The sequence below is a fragment of the Kogia breviceps genome, chromosome 2 (genome assembly GCF_026419965.1).
Source record: "Kogia breviceps isolate mKogBre1 chromosome 2, mKogBre1 haplotype 1, whole genome shotgun sequence".
Taxonomy (NCBI): domain Eukaryota; kingdom Metazoa; phylum Chordata; class Mammalia; order Artiodactyla; family Physeteridae; genus Kogia; species Kogia breviceps.
Window position 1 is genome coordinate 57650155 of NC_081311.1, and position 26986 is coordinate 57677140.

Consider the following 26986-nt stretch of genomic DNA (forward strand, 5'->3'; position numbering starts at 1 on the left):
AAGACTTAGAAAACAAATTTATGGTTACCAAAGGGGAACAGTTGGGGGAAGCATAAATTAGGAGGTAGGGATTAACATATACATACTACTATATATAAAATAGATAACCAACAAGGACCTTCTTGCATAGCACAGGGAACTCTGCTCAATATTCTATAATACCCTATATGGGAAAGGAATCTGAAAAAGAATGAATATATATAAATGTATAAATCACTTTGCTGTACACCTGAAACGAACACATTGTAAATCATATATACTCACATAAAATTTTTTAGAAAGCAAAATAACCCTATCTGATAAAGGACTTGTATTCAGAAAAAAGCACTCTTACAATGGATTATTAAGAAAAAATACTTTGTTAAAAAGTGCATACCATTTGAACAGATAATTCACCAAAGAGTGCATATGACTAAATGAGGAATGAAAAGATGCTAAACATCTCTACAGAATTGAAATGAAAATTAAAACCATATGAAAAACTGTTACACATCCAACAGAATGTCTAAAATAAAAAGACCACCAACCTAAGTCTCAGCGAGGATGTGAAGTAGCTAGACCTCTCAGGACATTGCTGGTGTGAATACAAAGTTATATAGCCACTTTAAACATCTTGGCAGTTTCTAAGTATTTACACTTACCTTTACCGCTGGTCCAGCATTCCCACTTCTGAGTACTTATTCTAAGGAAATGCAAACATAGGTCTGTTGAAAGATCTGTACTCAAATGTTCACATGGGCTTCAGTCTTCATAGCTAAAAATGGAAAATAAACCAAAAGTATATTATTTGGTGAATTAATAAACTTATTGTGGCATATCCATTCAAAGAATACTACTCAGCAGTATGAAAGTACAAACTATTGAAATAATCAACATGATGAATCTCAACAGCATCATGCTAATAAAAGAAGCCTGGGGCTTCCCTGGTGGCGCAGTGGTTGAGAGTCCGCCTGCCGATGCAGGGGACACGGGTTCGTGCCCCGGTCTGGGAAGATCCCACATGCCGCGGAGCGGCTGGGCCCGTGAGCCATGGCCGCTGAGCCTGCGCGTCTGGAGCCTGTGCTCCGCAACGGGAGAGGCCACAACAGTGAGAGGCCCGCGTATCACCAAAAAAAAAAAGAAGCCTGACACAAAAGACCATCTTATATGATTCCATTGGATTAAAATTCCAGTAAAATTAAAATTCCAAAATTACAGAAATAGGAAGCATCAGTGGTTGCCTATGGCTGTCACGGGAGGATGTTGACTGCAAAGGGGCAGGAGGAAACTTGTGAGGGTGATGGAATTTTTCTATATCTTGACTGTTGTTATTAAACGACTGTACATATGTGTCAAACTCATAAAGTTATACATTTAAAATTCGTGTTTGTTTTTTTTTCTACGTGAAGTTCACCTCAACAAAGCTGATAAAAAAGAAAGGCTCAGGAATGACAGAGAAAATAAAGAACTATTTTTCTTTGGGAATGAAGAGCTGAGGATAATATAATAAGCCAGTTGGAATACTTTCATTACATCAGATTCAGAAGTGACTACTAGCAAACTCTCCTAGTTTCACTGGTTTGTTTCCTTTTCCTTAAGATTAAAGGTCAATTTTTCCTTTATTGGCCAAGAACCTTTAAAATTTCAGGTTTGATGAGAAAAGGGTAAAGAAATGCCAGTATTCTCTTTTCCTCATTTCTGTGGGGAGACAGTATGGGGGAGGGGGAGTTTGCGATTGGGCTGGTAAAGTCCTCCCCCTCACCCCACGAACTCCAAGCTTGATTGTCCTGCCCCACCATAAGACTGGGATCAGATGTGAGCCTACAGAAGGAAGGACATTGTGAATCTTGCCCTTACTTGCCTTAACCGCTGCTCAGGCCTAAAAACTGTCTAGCTATAAAAGATCTGTAGCACAACAGGAATTGTGGACTCAAGATAATTCTGACTACAGTGAAAAAAGCCCAGAGGCGAAGGTAATCATTTTCAGCTTTTCTTGTTAGCTTGCTACACACGTATCAATGGCTTCATTATCAAACACGGTCACACAGAAGTATTTAAAAGTTTACTTCTATTTGGAACATCTTTATTCCATCCTTTTATGGATTTTTTTCATCTTCCCTGTCATCTTCAGCATTTGCAGCCCTTCTCAAGAGAGAGGAAGAAAAATATGTTGTGTGTACAATATATGATGATTCAACCCTGTTGCTATCAGCACGCACAGGAGAGATGGGGAGTCATAAGTTATGAGTTATCCCTCACTCCCTCATTCACAGAGATAAAAACATAGAAATGCCATCCCAACATTGAGGCAAGATATACATATCAGGAATGGCGGAGAACAATAAATTTGTCCCAGCAACTCCAATACTCTTTCCACAATAAAATGGTAGGATGGAGGGAAGCAATGGAAGCCTTTGGAATAAAATCACTGTGCCACCACATTCAATCTTTATTTGGATAAAAATTCTCCCTGTATTTTCAGTGTTCCAGTGGCTACAGGGATCAGAGAACCTCTAACCACACCTATCTGTACATGGAATGGGTAGATTCAAGTGGATGGTTCTCTGGTTCAAGAGCTAGATTTGCTTGTGGGGTTTAGGGGACCATGAGACACTGCAAACTTTGTGAGCAATGACCCTAAGAAAGAGCTTCGGGCTTCCCTGGTGGCGCAGTGGTTGAGAGTCCACCTGCCGATGCAGGGGACACGGGTTCGTGCCCCGGTCCGGGAAGATCCCACATGCCGCGGAGTGGCTGGGCCCGTGAGCCATGGCCGCTGAGCCTGCGCGTCCGGAGCCTGTGCTCCGCAACGGGAGAGACCACAGCAGTGAGAGGCCCGCGCACCGCAAAAAAAAAAAAAAAAAAAAGCTTCGACTTTGTAACCTTGAACCCATTCTTCACCACACTCAGTACAAATGTGCGTCCCACAGCACTACCCATGTTAATTTCTATGCACAATGGCCTATTCCTGGATTTGGGGCTTCAAGATCCTCATTTAAGTGTTTTCCCATATTGTAACTTTGCATATTTGGAGCTCTGAAAATCATAACAATCAATTCTGGTCTTTGTATGAGATAATCACTGTCCTACCAAAATTCACCCCCCAAATTGCAATTCTACAGGAATTTGTGAAGCTGTGGTATTAAAATCCCATAAGATATATGTAGAGTAACCCCATGATATTTACAGTTCCATATATTTTTCTCCCCAACAACATGTAGCTCTTTAAAGAATGTACTTAAAAATAGTAAACATATTTCAAACTTTCTTACATGTCCAAGTCCTGTCATACATTCTCCTTGAAAAGCAGCATGAGAACTTCGAAGAAAAAAATTAAAAGACCATTCCAGAAAGGTTTTACACGTGGACTCTTGTTTGTGGCAAATTCATCTTTCATCTTTAGTGAGACTATTAGAACTGCACTGGAACCTTAAAGACTGTTAAGATGATTAACAGCCACATTTAATAGTTGTTCCGGTAGCATTTTGACAAACATTTTAATTTTATATCTCTCAAGAAAGCCCATAAAACAGCATGACCTAAAATTTTTTAACAAATATATTAATAAAAATTTAAACAGGCATGTATTACTTATGCTATTTTGAGTTAATTACATAATAACATTGCCTTGTATACACCTTAATTAGATTAAATATTGATCAGTGCACTTTCCCACTTGCCACTGATATTTCATTAACACATAATAACTGTCTTGTTATATCTAGATGTAACTTTAATTCAAGAGTCTGGCTGGAAATGAAAAGTTACAGAAAGATGTACAAAGCTAGCCCTTTTATACATAAACAGGATTGGAAACCTCAGCCTATGAATTAAAGCAGGGAAGAAAAATTAAACTCTACCTATTTTAAGGATTTAAAGTAATTAGATCTATGAACAATGATCCACAATTTTTTTTTCCATAGGGTTTCAGAAGTCATATCAGTTAGACTAGGTTCATCTATAACTCTGTATTAAGGAAAAGGTTATGAAATATTACAATTATTCCTGAGGATTATGGTCTTTGATTATTTCAGAAAAAGAACCTAGATTTTAAATAGCATCGAAGATTTCTTAGCATGTGATTAAGGCTGTTTATTTTCATGCTGATGAGCTGAGAGCTGTTTCAATGGGGAGATGCTGTAATTTTCCCATGATCTGGAAAATAATTCACGGCACTTTTTAATGTTGTCATTAACTGTCACGTCTCTTGAGTTAAATATGAGCCCTGTCATTTGGAAGTCAGAAAGCAGCTCCTAAATTTCTCAATTTCATTAGCAATTGATTCAAATCATTTCTCGAAAATAGTCTGAATTGACATATGAATTGTAGTGGGTTCCTCAGCTTGGTGATTAATTAATCAAGCCATCAGGTTCACATTAAACTATTTATCAATCTTACGATTTCCTGCTTTTCAGAAAAAATTAAACAGCACTCTAATGATATTTTATGAGTTTTGAGAAAAATTAAAATGGGACCAAAAAAATAATCTGTCTTTCCTAATTCATGAAGCTCCATGATGTCAATTTCTGTAAGGCAAGACACTACAAGGAGGAGATGGGGCTGGAATCTCTACCCCAGGGAAGGCAGGGTCATTTCTATAGGTCTCAGTTTCTTCATCTGTAAAATAAGAAAATTGAACTAAATAATCTCTCATTATCTCTCACTTTCAAAATTATGTTTGTCTGTGAATCAAAATGTAATATGATAGTTATGGTTACTTTTAATTTTACTATTTTGGTATGTGCCATTGTCCTTACATTAAAAACAAACAACCTGGGGTTACTGACAGAGTCTTAAAGACTCCACATTAAAATTATAATTGATGTTTTTGGATCAGCCATGGACACTGTTCTGCAATTTGCATTTAGAATACAATTTTCTCCTCAAGGCCACGTTAGTCTGCGTTTTTTCTAACGGGCTATTATAACAAGGGACCACAGTCAGTTGCTTTAGCCCAGAACGACAGTATCAACTTTTCCAAGATTGGGCCACACCAAAAGCTGTTTGTTGGCTGAGAAAACGGCTGGCAAAACATCATGTGTTTGCCAATTTAATCTCAAACTTTGCTGAGTTCAATTACTAGCTAGTTCTTTTCATAATAAACCACCAGCCAACTGAATTCAGCCCCCTTTCTTTCAAATTTGCTCTGTGTATAACTACAAAACTAATGTCTCATTCTACACAAATCCCTCTGGCATTATTTATAGAAAACTGAAGATTCTCTCTTAAAGCTAACTGCGTTTTAAGTGTTGGGCTGCCTCTGGTGTCCTAGGACAGAGACTGCAAGCCACACAGGAAGAACCCTCCGTGTGCAAGGCACTTTCCGTGGACTTCCATTCCCGGCCTGCAGTGCCGGGACAAAGGCCAGAGGAGCAGTGTCTAAAACGACACGGGAGAAAACTATAATTCGAAAAGCTACACGCACCCCAATGTTCTTTGCAGCACTATTTACAATAGCCAAGACATGGAAGCAACCTAAATATCCATCAACAGAAACAAATGGGACTTAATGAAACTTAAAAGCTTTGGCACAGCAAAGGAAACCATTGCTAAAACAAAAAGACAATCTATGGAATGGGAGAAAATATTTGCATATGATGTGACCAACAAGGGATTAATTTCCAAAATATACAAACAGCGCATACAGCTCCATATCAAAAAAAACCCCAAATAACCCAATCAAAAAACTGGGCAGAAGATCTAAATAGACATTTCTCCAAAGAAGACATACAGAAGGCCCACACACACATGAAAAAATGCTCAACATCACTAATTATTAGAGAAATGCAAATCAAAACTACAATGAGGTATCACCAGTCAGAATCACCCAAGTCTACAAATAAGCCATGCTGGGGAGGGTGTGGAGAAAAGGGAACCCGCCTAGCACTGTTGGTGGGAATGTAAATTGGTTTAGCCACCATAGAGAACAGTATGTGTTTCCTTAAAAAACTAAAAATAGCATTACCGTATGTTCTGCAGTTCCAATCTGGGAAAGACGAAAACTCTAATTCAAAAACATACATGTACCCCAAGGTTCCTAGCAGCACTATTTACAATAGCCAAGACGTGGAAGCAACCTAAATGTCCACTGACAGATGAATGGATAAAGAAGATGTGGTACATATATACAATGGAATATTACTCAGCCATAAAAATGAAAGAAATAATGCCATTTGCAGCAACATGGATGAACCTAGAAATTATCATACTAACTGAAGTGAGCCAGACAAAGACAAATCTCATCTGATATCACTTATATGTGGAATCTAAAAAAATGATGCAAATGAACTTATTTACAAAGCAGAAATAGACTCATAGACATAGAAAACAAACATGGTTACCAAAGGGGGAAGGGGGCGTGGGGAGGGATAAATTAGGAGTTTGGGATTAGCATATATACACACTACTATGTATAAAATAATCAACAAGGACCTACTGTGTAGAATAGGGAAATATATTCAATATCTTGTAATAATCTGTAAGGGAAAAGAACTTGAAAAAGAATATCTATCTACCTATCTACATAACTGAATCGCTTTGCTGTACACCTGAAACTAATACAACATTGTATATCAACTATACATCAATAAAATAAATAAATAAATAAAATGGCAGGTAGTTTTCATGGCTCATCTGTCAGCCCACTCCCTTCTCAGGAGGGTCAGGGGATTCGTAGAAATGAAATGTCTTTTTCCTCCATTTCTTCTCATTCTCAGGGCCAGATGTGGCTGGTTCCCCCTGCACAGCATCAGCTGCAGAGAAGCGGCCTTGGACTGACAGAGGACCACAGAGAAACTAGACCACAGCGAAACCACCCCAAGAGGGGTCTTCGTGGAGGCTGGGTGAAGCGACTTTTCTCTTCAAAAGCAGGGAAAATGCCTCGCATCCTGGGGAAATTTGGGGGTCTCATCTTGGACCAGAGTGGTGCTGGGAATCCCCTACCTCTCTACCCCGGCCACAGACACACATGCATTTTATGGATAAGGAGAACAAGAGCCAGAAAAATAAGTAACTTGCCCAAGAATGAAACTTTTTGGAAAGCTATGTCCTATAGGGGAATGGGATGGAAATGGAAAAGCAGAAAGGCTATTTGACACACAAACCCACAGAGGATCTCATGTTAAGACGTTACCTCCATACTAAGTGAAGTAAGTCAGACAGAGAAAGACATATCATATGATGTCACTTATATGTGGGATCTAGAAAAAATATGATACAAATTAACTTACTTACAAAACAGAAACAGACTCACAGACACAGAAAACAAACTTATGGTTACCAAAGGGGAAAGCAGCGAAGGGACACATTAGGAATCTGGGATTAACAGATATACGCTACTATTTCTAAAACAGATAAACAACAAGGACCTACTGTATGGCACAGGAAACTATATTCAGTATCTTGTAATAACCTATAATGGAAAAGAATCTGGAAAAGAATATGTGTGTGTGTGGCTGAGTCCCTTGGCTCACCTGAAACATTGTAAATCAACTACACTTCAATAAAAATAAACTTTAAAAAAGAGACTTTATCTCCAAACGAGGTTATTCACACAATTGCTAAGATGCGTGACAGAACTGGGGAGAAAATAAAGTTCATCACACAACCCAACACTTGTGTTCCATTGTGGAAAAATACTGTCTATAACCCCTATTTTATCAATTCTGTGATTATCTTATGTGTAGCAAAACTATATTGCATTTTTGTAAGTTAAAGAGTTCATTTCTTCAGCATATTTTAAAATACAACAAAATATTTTAAAATATAACTGTTTCAATTTCACTCCTTCTCCCCCCCCCAATATACCAGAAGCCCCAAGAAAATGGAGAAGCCTAGGCCTCTTTGGACCTCACATTTGTACTGGGCATCCTTCATTTTAGTCTACACAATGCCAGAGTCAAAGACAAAGCCATGTATAAAGGGAAAATAACATATGGGAAAGGACGTGACAGGTACCAAATGAACCACCCAAGCCCTATGACAGCCTTGGTCCATTGCCAAAAGACACCTTCAATTATATTAATTAAGAAAAGGAAAAATCCCTCACCTCTACATCATATCCTGCTCCTGCTATTTTGTTATAATGCACTTGTAATGCCTAACTATCCCGAGCCCTTTCTGGAATATGCCATGCTTTCAAACTCCTGGGCTAGCACCATGAGGATGGAAAGGAATTGCATTTGCAAATGTCAGCCTACCTCATCCATCTCCCCTCATTCAAACAATACGCATTTGAGGTTCAGCAATTGTAGTTATATATTTTTCCTTAATGTTTTTGTAAGGTAATGGTTCTCTTATCTGAAATTCATCAGCCTGCTATAAATTTAAAGTCCATTACTGCCAATAGAGAAAAGCTAAGCACCAAACCAACCACTTTCAATAAATTTGCACTTATGCAATTGAACTGATATGGCCTCAGAGGAAAAGGTGAAACTCATCTTGAGATATTTAAGTTAGTCTGAGTCACTGCTTCGTCTGGTGTTAAATAGGATCCATCGAGAAATGTAGGGCAGTACTCATCAGCCCTGAGTTGTAAGAAGAGATTTTAGGCTGAAAAAAATTCTGTCTCCAGCATTCATTATTAGGCGGTGTAATTCTAAGAAACCACTGGCTGGCTCTGATATTTGACACAACTAAATGCTACAAATGCAAACCCTGATGGATGAATATTTTTATGAACAACATTAATCAGGCTTGGGCAAGCCCAAGGCGTAGACATTTGTCATGTCCAGTCGTGAAGCTGCAAGTGAAAATGTCTATACACTCAGAGCCAAGAGGGCAATTACAAACATTTGCACAAGGCTTCAGGATTTACAGATAATACTGCTTTTACTTTATACACCCACGTGGATAAAACAATCGTTAGTTACCATCTCCTTTCCTGATGAGGGAACTGAGGCCCAGATATGTGAAATGACCACCTTTACCAGGTGTGTGAAAGCAGTGACTTGATATCATGTCCTCCTGGCTCTGTGTTTTTGGCAGTGGAAGATAAAGAACACACCCAATTCATGCTCATGATACATGAAAGCATCACTGTCACCATGGCAGACCACAGGGAATGATCAGTGTGAATTGTTAAGCTGTCGCCTCAGTGATGCATTGCAAACAGTTTCCCTGGAGAAGTAACAAGTTCCTGACCACAGTATTGTATGCAGATAAACAAACACATGCTAAAACAAAACAAAAAACAAAAACCCCAAACCAAAATCCCACCCAGTTTAGCAGCCTCAAAAGGCTGCCAGGATCTCTTGGTGAAGAAGGACATCTGGATCAGGAGCCAAAAGAATAAAATGTACTCTTTGGGTACAAAGAATCACTGCTGCATCTCGCTCGGAGGTTCAGCCTCCACAGGTTGACCACCTGAAGCAGTTCAGCTTGGGGAGAGGGGTCTGCTGGCCAATTAGAGTTGATGGTTTTCCAGGCAGAAGACAACATGACCAGGCAAAGAGCTCCCAGGCTATTAGAGACTGAGGATTTAGAAATTTAAGATAAGTTCTATTTATGGTTGGAAAAAAAACCACCTCTCTGTGGACTCGAGCATGGGAAGTTTAGCTCCCAGGACATAATGAGCACGCTACAAGTTGTAGGGGCTTAGCTGTCAGACATCCACACACACAACCTAAACTCTCCTCAAGCCCTTCTCCCATCCCCACCCTCAGGGCCCATTCTGAGGCCAGAACTGGCATCACATACCAGTTGCAAGAACTGAACAGCATTTGCACTTAATTGGACGATATACATTATTCATGAGCCTTGAGTCTGTGATGATTTTGGCATTCATTAGGGGGGAAAATGGGGCATTGGTTTTCTTGGTACAAAACATTCCGTATTAAACTTCATTTGCAATCCACTTTTCAATGTGAGGAATCAGAAATGCTTTCAAGCAAAGTTAGGAACTATGAAATAGCTAGAGAACAAGCAGCAGCAACTTCTAAAGGTGGCGAATAAAGGAGTAAAAGCTGGGATTCCCCGATGTCTCAGTACTCACAGCTCTAAGCTCTGAGTATCGGAGAGGGAGAGTCAGCCTAAAATTCAGGCAGGGGAATGAAAATTGCAATGATAGTAATGATAAATGTTTGTATGCATATACGTAGACTTACGTACACATATACTATATATATTATATACCAACATCTATATTTTATATTTCAATATATATAGGTATACACACACACACACACACACACACACACACACACACACACACATACATGCACACATATATATTCAAAATGTATTTCAAAGCAGTGGATGAGTTGTGCAGTTTTTGCCCTACCTCTTTCTTTCCAAAATTAAAGGCATCATCTTCTGCGAGATAAATGAGGCCTAGTTTAGGGTCGTAGCATGCCCTTTTTCATTCCATTTGGAATAACAACTTCAAAACCTATCAGAAGCTTTTGTAGACTGAGGTTGAATCTGCCTAGTTTCCCTTTTCACAAGTGTATCTAGAGCCTCAGAATTGGGATCAACGAAGCCAATCACTTTAGTTTGCAAATGAAGAAACTGAGGCACAATGAGGGGCCCCGGAGCTCTAGTGCTCAGGGGATAAGAAGTGAAGAAAATCGGACTTCCTTGGCAACTTCCGTGCACTCCTGCCCCACATGGTCACAGCTCCCTGGGAAAGCCTTTTTTTTTTTTTTTTTTTTTTTTTTGCAGTACGCAGGCCTCTCACTGTTGTGGCCTCTCCCGTTGCGGAGCACAGGCTCCGGACGCACAGGCTCCGCGGCCATGGCTCACGGGCTTAGCTGCTCCGCGGCATGTGGGATCTTCCCGGACCAGGGCACGAACCCGTGTCTCCTGCATCCGCAGGCGGACTCTCAACCACTGCGCCACCAGGGAAGCCCCTAGGAAAGCCCCTAGGAAAGCCTTTTAAGTCAGAGGCTTTCAAGTCAAATCTGGTGCAAACGCTACAGGATCGTGGGCAAGGCTCTTCATCTCATTAAGCTTCCATTCTTCAATTGTAAAAGAAGATACATTTTGGAGGTTTGTTAGAAGGTTAGAAGAGATAACCACAGGTAAAGCCCTTAGGACAACGCCTAGCATACACTAAACCTCCATAAAGATTCCCTGTGATTGTCCTATTTTCTTTATTATAAAGTCTGAACACACAGCTCACCTGCACAATCTAGCTATTGCTTGCTAGCTGTGCCACATTGGTGACATTTGTCTAATTTTCTCAGTTAGACGGGGAGTTCCTTAGATCAGAGTCGTCTTGTGACTGTCCCACTTAGTATTCTCCGTGCCTGGCCTTAATTCAGCTAGTGGGTGCTCAATAACGATAAGAATTGTGTTTTACACGGTGGGACAGTTTGCAACATGGAGCCCTTTCATGCACCCCCTATGATGACAATGTACCTGCCATCCTGCCATCAGAAATTGGTGCCGACTGTGCTTTAATACTAAAGAAAAATCCCAAGTACGAGACTATTGACAAGCAATGTTCCCCTCTTTGTCTCAGTGATTGCTCACAAGGGCCCAGGCAGGCAGATACCACCACCCCCATTAAATAGAGGAGGACTGAGTTCTGGGGGAAAAGGAGCTATATGCCTGAAGTCCAGCAACAAAGGGATGGGCCTGGAAAATAATCTCAGGGTTCCCACCCTACATGCAGCATGGATTCCACTCGATACCCCTTGTCTTGGGGTAGACTCACTGTCTATTGCTGTGGGTTCAACACAAAGCAAGGTCCCTGTTTAAGGATGGTGCTTTCAGAAGAGTAGGATAAGTAGGTTGGCTCATTTCTGAAAGTATTTTATTTGAGAAGGCTCCAAAGCCTTCTCAAGGGACTGAGAAGGTGATCAGACAGATTAATAAGAATGCTACAATGCTTCCACTATTGTAGCATTCTTATTAATCTGTCTGATCACCTTCTCAGTCCCTTCTCAGTAAAGGGACTGCCCGTCACTGAGGTCTGAAGCGTAGCTCCAAGGGGCTCATCACGAAAGCGGAGTTTCTTGGAAGTTTCCCGTTAAAATTCATGTCCATTTGGGTCAACCCCACATTAAAATGTGTGTTTCTTTTAATATACGTTTCCTCTTCAATCTAAAGGAAAATAGATATTCCAAGAAAATGCACCATTTTTTCCTACAGTTCAGGCCACCCCTGGCCCACAGCTATACACCGAGATTCAAAAGAATGCTTGAGGGCTATCTCTAGAGTAATCCCCAAATCTCAGCTTCAGCCCACATGTGTGATTATGACCCCACAGCCTACGATCATCGGGGCACAGCTAATGGTCCTCAGCGAGGGTGAGGGCGTGCCTGCAGACAGCAACCGGGCTGACCCTCCGTCAATTTTTCTTAAGGAGCCACTGAGGATGCCCGCTTTCCCACAAAAGCCCTAAGAGCAGCCAAACGCATTTCTCTTCTGTCCATGTGTATTAATTCCTGTTTCTGTAATGAGATACAGAAGAGAAAAAAGGGGAAGAGGACTGATGTAGAATCAGATTGGGCCTGATGAGTTATGGAGCCTGCCTTCTCATCAGCGATGTAAAACAGCCCGGGCTCTATTTACTGCTGCTGTCAGCAGGATCGATAAATAACATTTTCAGTGACAGGAAGAGTGATCGCGTGAGCTCATTGAAATGAAGGGGAGCCAGAGGTAGACGCAGACAATGGCCTTTTTCTCTCCCTGCCCTGGCAGGAGTCACCTGTTTGGCTGGGAGAGGCAAAAGGGGGTATAAATTCGGTCTGGCTTTTAAAAAGGGAAGAGGATGCATCCCCAGGAGGAGGAGAGGGCTTCTCTGCTGAGAGGGGAGGCGAGGGAGGGCAGGGTCCATTGTCACCATCACTTCCCTCCTGTATCGAGCCACACCCTGTCTGAGCTGATAAGCCACCATCAGCTGGCCCGGGTGGGCAAAGCCCCACCTTCCTGGCCACTTCCGAGGGAGGTGTTTGACTTATTGTTTCTACTTGAGCAAGAGTACAGGGTTAAGGTGGAACCCAGAGGAGATTCGACTGACTGCCAGAGGGCAGAGAGGATGCTGACCATTAAGAAAGGCCTCCGTGGTTAGAGGGGTGAGGTGAGGTGACCCACAAGACAGCAGAATTCCAGTTCCCTCCAGCAAGAGTTTGGAGGTCAAGAATTGACATGATCACAGAATCTCCACTTTGAAGGAATCTCTGAGGTAATCTTGTCCAACCTCCCACTGAACATCAGAATCCCCTCCTCAGTACTCGTGAGGGGCAGACCCAGCCTCTGAGCACAGGGGGACCACGGACTCTTTCCATCATAGGCGCCCTCCAAGCTGCAGGGGTGGCTGAAGCAGCCGATGCAAGGCAGCAGCCGCAGCAACCCGCAGTCTGTCTGCTTTGCAAGGCAGGTGAGACTGGCATTCTGCCGGTGGGCTGGGATACCAGGTGTAGCCAAGTGGCCCCCGCACAGCCCCTCCTGCCTTTGCTTTGGGGGCAATTTGCAACAAGATGCTCTCAGCTAAAAGCAAAGTAAAGAAGCTCAGTTTCAGGTACAGTGAAAAAAGAACTTTGAGGACTTCATTTGGAACCTTCCTAGCATGTTCATTTGGGCTAAAAACCATGCGCTGTTAAGAGTCATTTATGATATCTCAGACTCTTTGCGGCGTTTAAGAGTTTTGGCAGAAGCCAGTGTGATAGATCCAGAAGCATCTGGGGGAGAGAGGAAGAGAAAGGAGGAAGTCATTAGTGTGGGAGAAGAAGAAGGGCGGGCAGAGAGAGGAGAGAGACGGATAGAAAGAAAGCAAGAAAGGAAAAGGGGAAACGGGGAAAAAGGAAATAGAAGGAAAAAGAGAAAAAAAGAAGAAGGGGGCCGAGCAAAAGGAGAGGTGTGAAGGGAGTAGTGAAAGACCCTTCAGGAAATCCTATTCTCAACTCTGCTTCAAATTTATAAACACTGTTAATTGGATGGAAGACGACATCACCAAATAAAGCTCTTCTCCAGACACTCTGTTGAAAGGTGCCAAGAAATAGAATCAGAAGATTATATATATAATCATAAGTCAAGCTCTCCCTTGACTTATCATGGGGTTATGTCCCGATAAGTTCATTGTGAGTTGAGTACATCATAAATGGAAATGCATTTAGTTCCTCTAACCTACCAGACATCACAGCTTAGCCTAGCCCACCTTAAACATACTCGGAACACTTACATTAGCCTACAGTTGGGCAACATCATCTAACACAAAGCCTATTTTATAATCAAGTGTTGAATCTGTCATGTAATTTATTGAATATTGCAATGGAAATGAAAAACAGAATGGCTGCCTGGGTACTGAGTAGTTGTATGTTGGTTGTCAGTCAGGGCTGACTGCGAGCTGTGGCTGCCACCCCCAGCATCATGAGACAGTCTTGCAACACATATCACTTGCCCAGGAAAAGATGAAAATGAAAAATTCAAAGTACAGTTTCTACTGAATGTACATTGCTTTCACGTCATCGTAACACTGCAAAATCGTAAGTCGAACCATCGGAAGTCACAGACAGTCTATATGTATATTCCAGACTCTAATCCCAAGTATTCTTTGGGGAAATCCAATGAAATCCTTCTGGCTACTGGAATATGTCATAATTAAAGTCCTTATTAATACTCATAATAGTGGGTGCTTACTAGATGCCATGCATTGTTCAAAGTACTTATCAGTATTACTGCATCGAATCCACATGCCGGGCCTACAAAATTGGGGCCATTACCGTGCTTATTTTGCCAGCAAGCATAGAGACTGAGTAACTGTCTAGGGCCACAGAACCAGGAATACAGGAGCCAGGATTTGCTCTGAGGCAATCTGGCTACAGAGTGTAGGCATTGGACCACCTTACGATTCTGCCTCCCAATTACTTTTGTATCATTCCTTCATTCATTCAAGAGACACTTACTGAGCTCCCCATCAGCCAGGCTCGGAACCTCCCCCAGCAACAACACCTGGGCACAAAGGACACAAACAAGAACAGGCGCAATCTCAGCTCAAAAGGACAATGGGTCTGATGGAAAAGAGCTCACGATGAAAGGTAACTGCATGGTTATTTGTTTCCACGCTCTCAAAAAGATAAGCAAGATAGGCTCACACGAATTTGCATTTCTAATAAGCTCTCACACAATGTCAGTGTTGCTGGTCTGGGGAGGAGACCTAGACCTAGACTATCACTGAGAGGTTTCCAGGTGAAGATGCAGGAGCAGAGAATGTCCACAAATATGGAGGCAATAGGCAGATGCCACTTGGGGAAATGGAGGTGTTGGCTGGAACCGGAAATGTAAAGCTGGTGGGGGAAAGGAGGTGATGCTGAAGAGGCAGCTCGGGGCCAGGTAAACGTTAACAGAGCTTTCACCCAGTCCAGGAGAGGCTCACTCACCACTAACGATCCCACTGAGGTACCACAGAGGGTGTTGTTTCCAGAAGATGAAGTCATCTTCTGACATGAAAGGCAAGTCAGACTTCCAGTCACTTAGCAGTCCTTCCTCCATCTTCTCTTGGAGAAACTGCCTCAGGCTGGACCGACCTCATGTTTCTGTTGCTGCATGAGAAAAATAAACATGTACAAGTTAATGATGGGGTTTTGTCCAAGATAAAACCCAGCTCTTTATAGGGATCACATGTGTGACTGCTTCTGCAGATGGTTTTGAGAGGAACTGGAAGGTCCCAATGGCTGCTAAAGAGGTTCCAAATTCCACTATTGTAGCATTCTTATTAATCTGTCTGATCACCACGGGACTCCTAATTACATGCACATGTGTATGCAGGAAAGGTAATTTATTACTATCAAATCCTCCTGAATACAGTTGTAGAGAAGGGTTTATCGGGATATCTACTTATCCATGACTGGGGTTGAGGGAGCAGAGGGTCGATCTGGCCCCTGTTAAATGTCTTCACCTGCACAGAGGTCACTGCTCTCTATGCTCCCCAGACTGTGATAGACATGCACACACAACTGTGTCAGGATCACTTAGATGTACACACAATCAATTTGATACTCACTGACCAGTTCATTTCAGTCCATGTCATAGTTGCCTCAGGGCTCATATAGGCAGATATATATATTCTCTCCAGAACTGTCGTATGGCCCCAATCTCCTAACAAAATTTTAGGAGGTGTATCTCAGGGGTAGAATGGGAGGTTGGGTACCTCAGTGGGTGCTCATTACAAATAAGTAAATATACAGCATGAAGAAAAAGAGAGGAGTGGAGACCACTCAGAATGGAATGGGAGAGAGAGGGTCAGAAAAGGAAACAGATGGAGCAGTGCTGGGGCACTGAATGCAAACTCCTTTTTACCAGGCTCGTGGCCTAAGAGTCTGCCAAGGAAGGAGTGGGCTTGGTTGTGGCCCAGCAGAGGCATGACGGTACTACCCTGCTCTCTGAATGAGACAGCCTTCTGGCCTGGGATGATGGAGTAGGACAAATCTTTCAAGATATAAACTAAAACAAAAACAAAACAAAAATCCAAAACACACACAAAAAAATACAACAACAAAAAAAACCAAACCCACATCCTTTAAGCTCTGAAACATAATTCACAGTTTGAATTTTCTTTTCCTTCTGCCAAGAGGTACACTTCATTGAGTACCTTAAGGCATCTGGTAGTTATCCTGAGATGACACAGGTGGGGTGGTGGCATGAGGAGAGGTATGGATAAGGGGGTCCAATCCTCCCACCACTGCAACCACTGCTAATACAAAAAGTGACTCTTTCTTTTAGGTGTGGGGTTAGCAAGACCCAATGAACTTTAAAAAAAAAAACCCTCATCACATCTTGATCAACAGGGCTGTTAATGTTTTCTCTGTCTCTCAAAACCTGATACATGTCAGGTCCCCAGCTTGTTAACTGCTGCTCTGGCCATCACTAGTTCCTGCTTCAGATGGCTGCCACATTTATCTTAGCTTAATACATTACCATGCCAACAGAAGATGGTATATAGGGGCTCCCCTGGTGGCGCAGTGGTTGAGAGTCCACCTGCCGATGCAGGGGACACGGGTTCATGCCCCGGTCTGGGAAGATCCCACATGCCGTGGAACGGCTGGGCCCGTGAGCCATGGCCGCTGGGCCTGCGCGTCCGGAGCCTGTGCTCCGCGAAGGGAGAGGCCACAACAGTGAGAGGCCAGTGTACCCCCCCCCCAAAAAAAAGATGGTATATAGGTATTCTTTTATTATGCTCCATAGCATATTGAAGCAGGCTTCAATTTAAAGTGACACATCTAACTTTCTTCATCCTTTAATTTGACTCAGTGGCAACACAATATGGGCATAACAGACAAGGTACACTCTATTAGCAATTTTACAGTGAATCACTGTTAGAGTCTGTCATCTCAGTATTTTTAACTGAGTTGCATATGATCTAGTTGAACATTTCATGTGTGCCTGTATTTTGCCTCCTGCCAACCTGTATAGAAAGCACATCCAGCATGGCATATGAAATATGCGTGCATCCTCCCATGAAAATATTTATAAATACACAATGTTAATAGTGAAAAACTTGAGGAGACCTTCAAAATGGTGGAGGAGTGAGATATGGAGACCAGCTTTTCCCCACAAATACATCAGAAATGCATCTACATGTGGAACACCCCCTATAGAACACCTACTGAACGCTGGCAGAAGACCTCAGACCTCCCAAAAGGCAAGAAACTCCCCACATACCTGGATAGGGCAAAAGAAAAAAGAAAAAAACAGAGACAAAAGAATAGGGATGGGACCTGCACCTCTGGGAGGGAGATGTGAAGGAGGAAAAGTTTCCACACATTGGGAAGCCCCTTCACTGGTGGAGACGAGGGTGGGCTGGGGGTGAGGGAAAGCTTCAGAGCCATGGAGGAGCGTGCAGCAACACGGGTGCGGAGGTCAAAGCGGAGAGATTCCCGCACAGAGGATCAGAGCCGACCAGCACTCACCAGCCCGAGAGGCTCGTCTGCTCACCCGCCGGGGCAGGCGGGGGGCTGGTAATGAGGCTCGGGCTTCGGAGGTCGGATCCCAGGGAGAGGACTGGGGTTGGCTGCGTGAACACAGTGTGAAGGGGGCTAATGTGCCAAAGCTAGCTGGGAGGGAGTCCAGGAAAAAGTCTGGACCTGCCTAAGAGGCAAGAGACCATTGTTTCCAGTTGTGTGAGGAGATGGGATTTAGAGCACCACCTAAACGAGCTCCAGGTATGGGCGCGAGCCGCAGCTATCAGCGAAGACCCCAGACACGGGCATGAGACACTAAGGCTGCCGCTGCCGCCACCAAGAAGCCTGTGTGCGAGCACAGGTCACTATCCACACCTCCCCTCCCGGGAGCCTGTGCAGCCCGCCACTGCCAGGGTCCCGTGATCCAGGGACAGCTTCCCAGGGAGAACACACGGCACTCCTCAGGCTCGTGCAATGTCACGTTGGCCTCTGCTGCCGCAGGCTCACCCCGCATCGGTACCCCTCCCTACCCCTGGCCTGAGTGAGCCGGAGCCCCCACATCAGCTGCTCCTTTAACCCCGTCCTATCTGAGAGAACAACAGATGCCCTCAGGCGACCTACATGCAGAGGCAGGTCCAAATCCAAAGCTGAACCCCGGGAGCTGTGCAAACAAAGAAGAGAAAGGGAAATTTCTCCCAGCAGCCTCACAAGCAGCGGATTAAATATCCACCATCAAGTTGATGTACCCTGCATCTGTGGAATACCTGAATAGACAACGAATCACCCCAAAATTCAGGCAGTGGACTTTGGGCTTGCTTTCTGCACCTAATTTGGTTTTGGTGTTATGTTTATCTTAGTTTAGTATTTAGAGTTTATTATGATTGGTAGATTTGTTTATTGATTTGGTTGCTCTCTTCCTATTAAAAAAAATATATATATTTTTTTCATTTTCTCTTTTTGTGAGTGTGTATGTGTATGCTTCTTTGTGTGATTTTGTCTATATAGCTTTGCTTTTACCATTTGTCCTAGGGTTCTGTCTGTCCATTTTGTGTTTTTGTGTTTTTTTTTTAGTATAGATTTAGCACTGGTTATCACAGGTGGATTTGTTCATTTGCTTTGGTTGCTCTCTTCTTTCTTTTTTTAAATTACTTTTTGATTTTTTAAATTTATAATAATTTAAAAAAATTTTTTATTTTAATAACTTTATTATTTTTCTTTCTTTTTTCCTCCCTTTTCTTCTGAGCCGTGTGGCTGACAGGGTGTTGGTACTCTTGCCAGGTGTCAGGCCTCTGCCTCTGAGGTGGGAGAGCCGAGTTCAGGACATTGGTCCACCAGAGACCTCCTGGCTCCACGTAATATCAAACAGCAAAAGCTCTCCCAGAGATCTCTATCTCAACACTACGACCCAGCTCCACTCAATGACCAGTAAGCTCCACTCCTGGATGCCCCACGCCAAACAACAAGACAGAAACAGAACCCCACCTACTGGCAGAGAGGCTGCCTAAAATCATAATAAGATCACAGACAGCCCAAAACGCACCACTGGAAGCGGTTCTGCCCACCAGAAAGATAAGATCCGGCCTCATCCACCAGAACACAGGCACCAGCCCCCTCCACCAGGAATCCTACACAACCCACTGAATCAACCTCACCCACTGGGGGCAGAGACCAAAAACAACGGGAAATCTGAACCTGCAGCCTGTGAAAAGGATATTCCCAAAACAGTAGGTTAACCAAATAAGACAGTGAAAAACACGGCAGATGAAGGATCAAGGTAAAAACCCACCAGACCAAACAAATGAAGAGGAAATAGGCAGCCTACATGAAAAGAATTCAGACTAATCATAGTAAAGATGATTCAAAATCTTGGAAATAGAATAGAGAAAATACAAGAAACGTTTAACAAGGACCTAGAAGTATGAAAGAGCAAACAAACATGGATGACCTACACAATAAGTGAAATTAAAAATTCTCTAGAAGGAATCCATAGCAGAATAACTGAGGCAGAAGAACAGATAAGTGACCTGGAAGATAAAATAATGGAAATAACTACCACAGAGCAGAATAAAGAAAAAAGAATGAAAAGAATTGAAGACAGTGTCAGAGACCTCTGGGACAACATTAAGCACACCAACATGCACATTATAGGGGTCCCAGAGGAAGAAGACAAAAGAAAGGGACTGAGAAAATATTTGAAGAGATTATAGTAGAAAACTTCCCTAATATGGGAAAGGAAATAGGCAATCAAGTCCAGGAAGCACAGAGAATCCCATACAGGGTAAAACCAAGGAGAAACATGCCAAGACATATATTAATCAAACTATCAAAAATTAAATAAAAAGAAAATACAGTAAAAGCAGCAAGGGAGAAATAACATGCAATGGAATTCCCACAGGTTAAGAGCTGATCTTTCACCAGAAACTCAGCAAGCCAGAGGGGAGTGGCAAGACATATTTAAAGTGATGAAAGGGAAAAACCTACAAACAAGATTACTCTACCCAGCAAGTATGTCATTCAGATTTAATGGAGAAATTAAAACCTTTACAGACAAACAAAAGCTAAGAGAATTCAGCACCAACAAACCAGCTTTACAACATATGCTAAAGGAACTTCTCTAGGCAGGAAACACAAGAGAAGGAAAAGACCTACAATAAAAAACCCAAAACAATTAAGAAAATGGGAATAGGAACATACCTATCGATAACTACCTTAAATGTAAATGGATTAAATGCTCACACCAAAAGACACAGACTGGCTGAATGGATACAAAAACAAGACCCATATATATGCTGTCTACAAGAGACCCACTTCAGAGCTAGGGACACATACAGTCTGAAAGTGAGGGGATGGAAAAAGATATTCCATGCAAATGGAAATCAAAAGAAAGCTGGAGTAGCAATTCTCATATCAGACAAAACAGACTTTAAAATAAAGACTATTACGAGAGACAAAGAAGGACACTACATAATGATCAAGGGATCAATCCAAGAAGAAGATACAACAATTGTAAATATTTATGTACCCAACATAGAGGCACCTCAATACATAAGGCAAATGCTAACAGTCATAAAAGGGGAAATCAACAGTCACACAATCATAGTAGGGGATTTTAACAACCCACTTTCACCAAAGGACAGATCACCCAAAAAGAAAATAAATAAGGAAACACAGCTTTAAATGATACATTAAACAAGATGGACTTAATTGATATTTATAGGACATTCTAACCAAAAATAACAGAATACACTTTCTTCTCAAGTGTGCCTGGAACATTCTCCAGGATAGATCATGTCTTGTGTCACAAATCAAGCCTTGGTAAATTTAAGAAAAATGAAATCGTATCAAGTATCTTTTCTGACCGTAACACTATGAGACTAGTATCAATTACAGGAAAAAAAATCTGTAAAAAATATAAACACATGGAAGCTAAACACTAAACTATTAATTAACCAAGAGATCACTGAAGAAATCAAAGAGGAAATTAAAAAAAAAAACACCTAGAAATAATTGACAAGGAAAACACAACGACCCAAAACCTATGGGATGCAGCAAAAGCAGTTCTAAGAGGGAAGTTAATAGCAATACAATCCTACCTTAAGAAATAGGAAACATCTCAAATAAACAACCTAACCTTGCACCTAAAGCAATTAGAGAAAGAACAAAAAAACCCCAAAGTTAGCAGAAGAAAAGACATCATAAAGATCAGATCAGAAATAAATGAAAAAGAAATGAAGGAAATGATAGCAAAGATCAATAAAACTAAAAGCTGGTTCTTTGAGAAGATAAACAAAGTTGATAAACCATTAGCCAGACTCATCAAGAAAAAAGGGAGAAGACACAAAAAACAGAAATAGAAATGAAAAAGGAGAAGTAACAACTGACACTGCAGAAATACAAAGGATCATGAGAGATTGCTACAAGCAACTCTATGCCAATAACATGGACAACTTGGAAGAAACAGACAACTTCTTAGAAAAGCACAACCTTCTGACACAGAAGCAGGAAGAAACAGAAAATATAAACAGACCAATCACAAGCACTGAAATAGAGACTGTGATTAAAAATTGTCCCACAAACAAAAGCCCAGGACCAGACGGCTTCACAGGCAAATTCTATCAAACATCTAGAGAAAAGTTAACACCTATCCTTCTCAAACTCTTCCAAAATATAGCAGAGGGAGGAACACTCCCAAACTCATTCTATGAGGCCACCATCACCCTGATACCAAAACCAGACAAAGATGTCACAAAGAAAGAAGACTACAAGCCAATATCACTGATGAACATAGATGCAAAAATTCTCAACAAAATACTAGCAAACAGAATCCAACAGCACATTAAAAGGATCATACACCATGACCAAGTGGGGTCTATCCCAGGAATGCAAGTGTTCTTCAATATACATAAATCAATGAATGTGATAAACCATATTAACAAATTGAAGGAGAAAAACCATATGATCCACTCAATAGATGCAGAAAAAAAGCTTCTGACAAAATTCAACACCCATTTATGATAAAAACCCTCCAGAAAGTAGGCATAGAGGGAACTTACCTCTACATAATAAAGGCCATATATGACAAACCCACAGCCAACAGTGTTCTCAATGGTGAAAAGCTGAAACCATTTCCACTAAGATCAGGAAGAAGACAAGGTTGTCCACTCTCACCACTATTATTCAACATAGTTTTGGAAGTTTTACCCACAGCAATCAGAGAAGTAAAAGAAATAAAAGAATCCAAATCAGAAAAGAAGATGTAAAGCTCTCACTGTCAGAAGACACTGATACTATACATAGAGATGACATGATACTATACATAGAGAATCCTAAAGAAGCTACCAGAAAAGTACTAGATCTAATCAATGAATTTGGTAAAGTAGCAGGATACAAAATTAAAGCACAGAAATCTCTTGCATTCCTATACACTAATGATGAAAAGTCTGAAAGAGAAATTAAGGAGAACCTCCCATTTACCATTGCAGTAACAGTAAAAAGAATAAAATACCTACGAATAAACCTACCTAAGGAGACAAAAGAACTATAATAAGAAAACTATAAGACACTGATGAAAGAAATGAAAGATGATAGAAACAGATGGAAAGATATACCATGTTCTTGGATTGGAAGAATCAACATTGTGAAAATGACTCTACTACCCAAAGCAATCTACAGATTCAATGCAATCCCTATGAAACTACCACTGGCATTGTTCACAGAACTAGAACAAAAATTTTCACAATTTGTATGGAAACACAACAGACCCCAAATAGCCAAAGCAATCTTGAGAAAGAAAAACGGAGCTGGAGGATTCAGGCTCCCTGACTTCAAACTGTACTACAAAGCTACAGTAATCAATACAATATGGTACTGGCACAAAAAACAGAAAAAGAGATCACTGGAACAGGACAGAAAGCCCAGAGATAAACCCACACACATATGGTCACCTTATTTGTGCTAAAGGAGGCAAGAATATACAGTGGAGAAAAGACAGTCTCTTCAATAAGTGGTGCTGGGAAAACTGGACAGCTACATGTAAAAGAATGAAATTAGAACACTCCCTAACACCATACACAAAAATAAACTCAAAATTGATTACAGACCTAAATGTAAGGTCAGACACTATCAAACTCTTAGAGGAAAACATAGGCAGAACACTCTATGACATAAATCACAGCAAGATCCTTTTGGACCCATGTCCTAGAGAAACAGAATTTTAAAAAAATAAATAAACAATTGGGACCTAATGAAAGTTAAAAGCTTTTGCGAAGCAAAGGAAACCATAAACAAGACCAAAAGACAACCCCCAGAATGGGAGAAAATATTTGCAAATGAAGCAACTGACAAAGGATTAATCTCCAAAATTTACAAGCAACACATGCAGTTCAATATCAATATAACAAACAACCCAATCCAAAAATGGGCAGAAGACCTAAATAGACATATATCTAAAGAAGATATACAGAATGCCAACAAACACATGAAAGGATGCTTAACATCACTAATCAATAGAGAAATGCAAATCAAAACTACAATGAGGTATCACCTCACACCAGTCAGAATGGCCATCATCAAAAAATCTAGAAACAATAAATGCTGGAGAGGGTGTGGAGAAAAGGGAACCCTCTTGCACTGTTAGTGGGAATGTAAATTGATACAGCCACTATGGAGAACAGTATGAAGCTTCCTTAAAAAACTAAAAATAGAACTACTATACGACCCAGCAATCCCACTACTGGGCATATACCCTGAGAAAGCCATTATTCAAAAAGAGTCATGTACCACGATGTTCACTGCAGCTCTATTTACAATAGCCAGGACATGGAAGCAACCTAAGTGTCCATCGACAGATGAATGGATAAAGAAGATGTGGCACATATATATACAATGGAATATTACTCATCCATAAAAAGAAATGAAATTGAGTTATTTGTAGTGAGGTGGATGGAACTACAGTCTGTCATACAGAGTGAAATAAGTCAGAAAGTGAAAAACAAATACCGTATGCTAACACATATATATGTAATCTAAAAAAAAAGGTTCTGAAAAACCTAGGGGCAGGACAGGAATAAAGATGCAGATGTCGAGAATGGACTTGAGGACAGGGGGAGGGGGAAGGGCAAGTTGGAACGAAGTGAGAGAGTGGCATGGACATATATACACTACCAAATGTAAAATAGATAGCTAGTGGGAAGCAGCCGCATAGCACAGGGAGATCAGCTCAGTGCTTTGTGACCACCTAGAGGGGTGGGATAGGGAGGGTGGGAGGGAGACCCAAGAGGGAGGGGATATGGGGATATATGTACATGTGTAGCTGATTCACTTTGTTATACAGCAGAAACTAACACACCATTGTAAAGCAATTATACTCCAATAAAGATGTTAAAAAAATAGTGAAAAACTTAAACAAGGATGACACAATTGATTCTGGTCCAATATGCATAGTTATTATTGAATTTTTAAACCCATTAAAGCAAAGAGTCTAGAGGAGGAGCTTAAAGAACTAGGGACACTGCATCAGCTTTTGTGTTTCTGAAGCTCTTTCTGGGGGAAGAGATGGGGAGAGTTTTCAGTTAGCCACTAGACCATAGCAAAAAAACAAAAAAATCACTGACCTTTTTGTGACTGGGGTAGGAACCATTTTTTCTTATTTGTTGCTTTAGAAAATGATAAAAAGAACCTTGGAGAAAATTCAGATTTGTCCATAAGCACTACAAATTCAATCACAGTAGTATCTAAATAGATCTGAAAAATAACAGTGTATACACATACATATACCTGCACATGCACACATACACCCATGAGATACTACAGGGTATATATGTATATGTGCGTGCATATGCATATGTGTATATACAAATATATGTGTGTGTGTATATGTATTCATATATATACTTGAATATATACACTCACTGTGTGAAAAAAAGTTATATCTCATCTTCCACGTTCTCAAACTCAGTTTTGAGGCATTCTTCTCAACTCATTCCTTACTTGTTCTCCAAACAGTCTTGGATAACTGCCTTGTTTATGTTCCTTTAAACTTTTTAATTGGCTGTGCCTTAGCTTTATTTAGCAATGGTGCTTCATTCCTTGGGTATTAGTCGGTATCATTGCTAACAAAAGTGATAGAGCCTTTCCCGTTACACCAGCCAATGGATTTCTTTGCTGTTGTTCTTCCGCTTTGTTTAACCTAGTTTGAAATAGGTCATAGATATATAACTTGAAGTGATGCTAGATGCAGGTGCTCAAATGATGTTGTCAGGGCTCTGGCTATCTTGACATGTCGGGGTTCACTCCCCAGTGCATGATTATATCATTCTCAGATAAGTTCTTTCCAGGTGGTGAGAAAGATGGTTGTTAGCAGCCCCAGACCCTTATACTAATAGCTCATCATCAAAAAGAATAGGGACATTCTTTCAGTGTCAAGATTTAGAATCTCAGGGAGATTTCTGAATGGCCCTACTAGGTTCACACTGCCAGTCATTGGACTAATCACTGGATTTGTTTACACTTTGGGTCTAGCCTGGAGACTTTAGGCCACCTTAGGGTAGGGGGCTAAGTGGGATGCCATGATTCACAGCCCCATCAGAAACGCATGTAATGGTTGTGTGTTGGGGGGTGGAGTGGGAAGAGTAGCTTTCATAGAAAAGGGGAATTAGAAGTAGAAACCACCTCACCAACTTACCTACCCAGGTGCCTTAACTCAGATCACCTCAGATGGTCATCTCTATTTGACCACACTCAAGACTCTACAATCCTTTACCCTCCACCCAGGTGTCAACTTTTTTTTTTTTCCTCTCTCCTAAGCATCCTTTAAATCACAGATGACATTGCTCAGGACTTTCCAGGGAAGTCAGGAGTCAACAAGAGCCCAAGAGACAAAACACTTGCATGGCCAATAAGCCTTAAAAGAAGCAGTAAAAAAAAAAAAAAAAAAAAAAAAAAAAAAAAAAAAAGCAGATGGTCTCCATCCAAGAGTCTTGGAAAAGCAGCTAGACATTCTGTGCTCACTTAATAAACATGAAACAAATCACACACATCCACAAAATGGATTCTGCTCATGACCACTGGCTGGATCACTGGAAGAAGGAAAACATCCTTTCAATCTTGTTTCCTAGCCCAGTTCCTCTTTCCATCTTCAAATTGTCTTGCCATTGAATCTAACCCTTCTCTAGAATGACCTGTGGTGTAGTACATGGTGCCAAAGTTCTAGGATAAGACAGACTTGTGACGATCAGGGCAAGTTCCCTAATCTCTAAACTTGGCTTATCCTTTATCTGTAGTATCAGAATAAGAATATTTATTTCACAGGACAGTTGTGAGGCTTCAATCACTTAACCTCTTTAAGCTTCAATTTCATGATCTGTACAATGGGCATATAGTAATATCTTGTTCATAGGATACGTCAGAGTTGTCTATTCAATATCTGTCCTGCTCTTCTTCCTTAGTGACATAATCCCAGTTTTGGGAGGGAGGGCAACATGCATGATTTTTAAAAGACCCAGGCTTCCTTGCAGATAGAAGTGGTAGATGAAATATAAGTGGAACTGGTTAAGAGTGATGTACAGGAATCCTTTTAAAGGGGGCTGATACAGCTGAGAGCTATATTATTTGTCTTATTGCTTCTTTCTATCTGCAATTAGGATGTTATGTCTTCAACTTCAGCAGCT

At 41.2% G+C, this 26986-nt stretch overlaps 1 long non-coding RNA gene across 1 annotated transcript in view; it reads right to left on the reverse strand.

Moving 5' to 3' along the window:
* Nucleotides 1-641: 641 nt before the first annotated feature.
* The window catches only part of LOC131750580 (uncharacterized), a 60795-nt gene continuing 34450 nt past the window's right edge, over nucleotides 642-26986 (reverse strand). Inside the window, exons 2-3 of the long non-coding RNA XR_009333918.2 lie at nucleotides 15300-15461; nucleotides 642-754 (exon numbers count right to left, since the gene is read on the reverse strand). This is a non-coding gene — a long non-coding RNA (uncharacterized lncRNA). The remainder of the gene's footprint in view (nucleotides 755-15299; nucleotides 15462-26986) is intronic.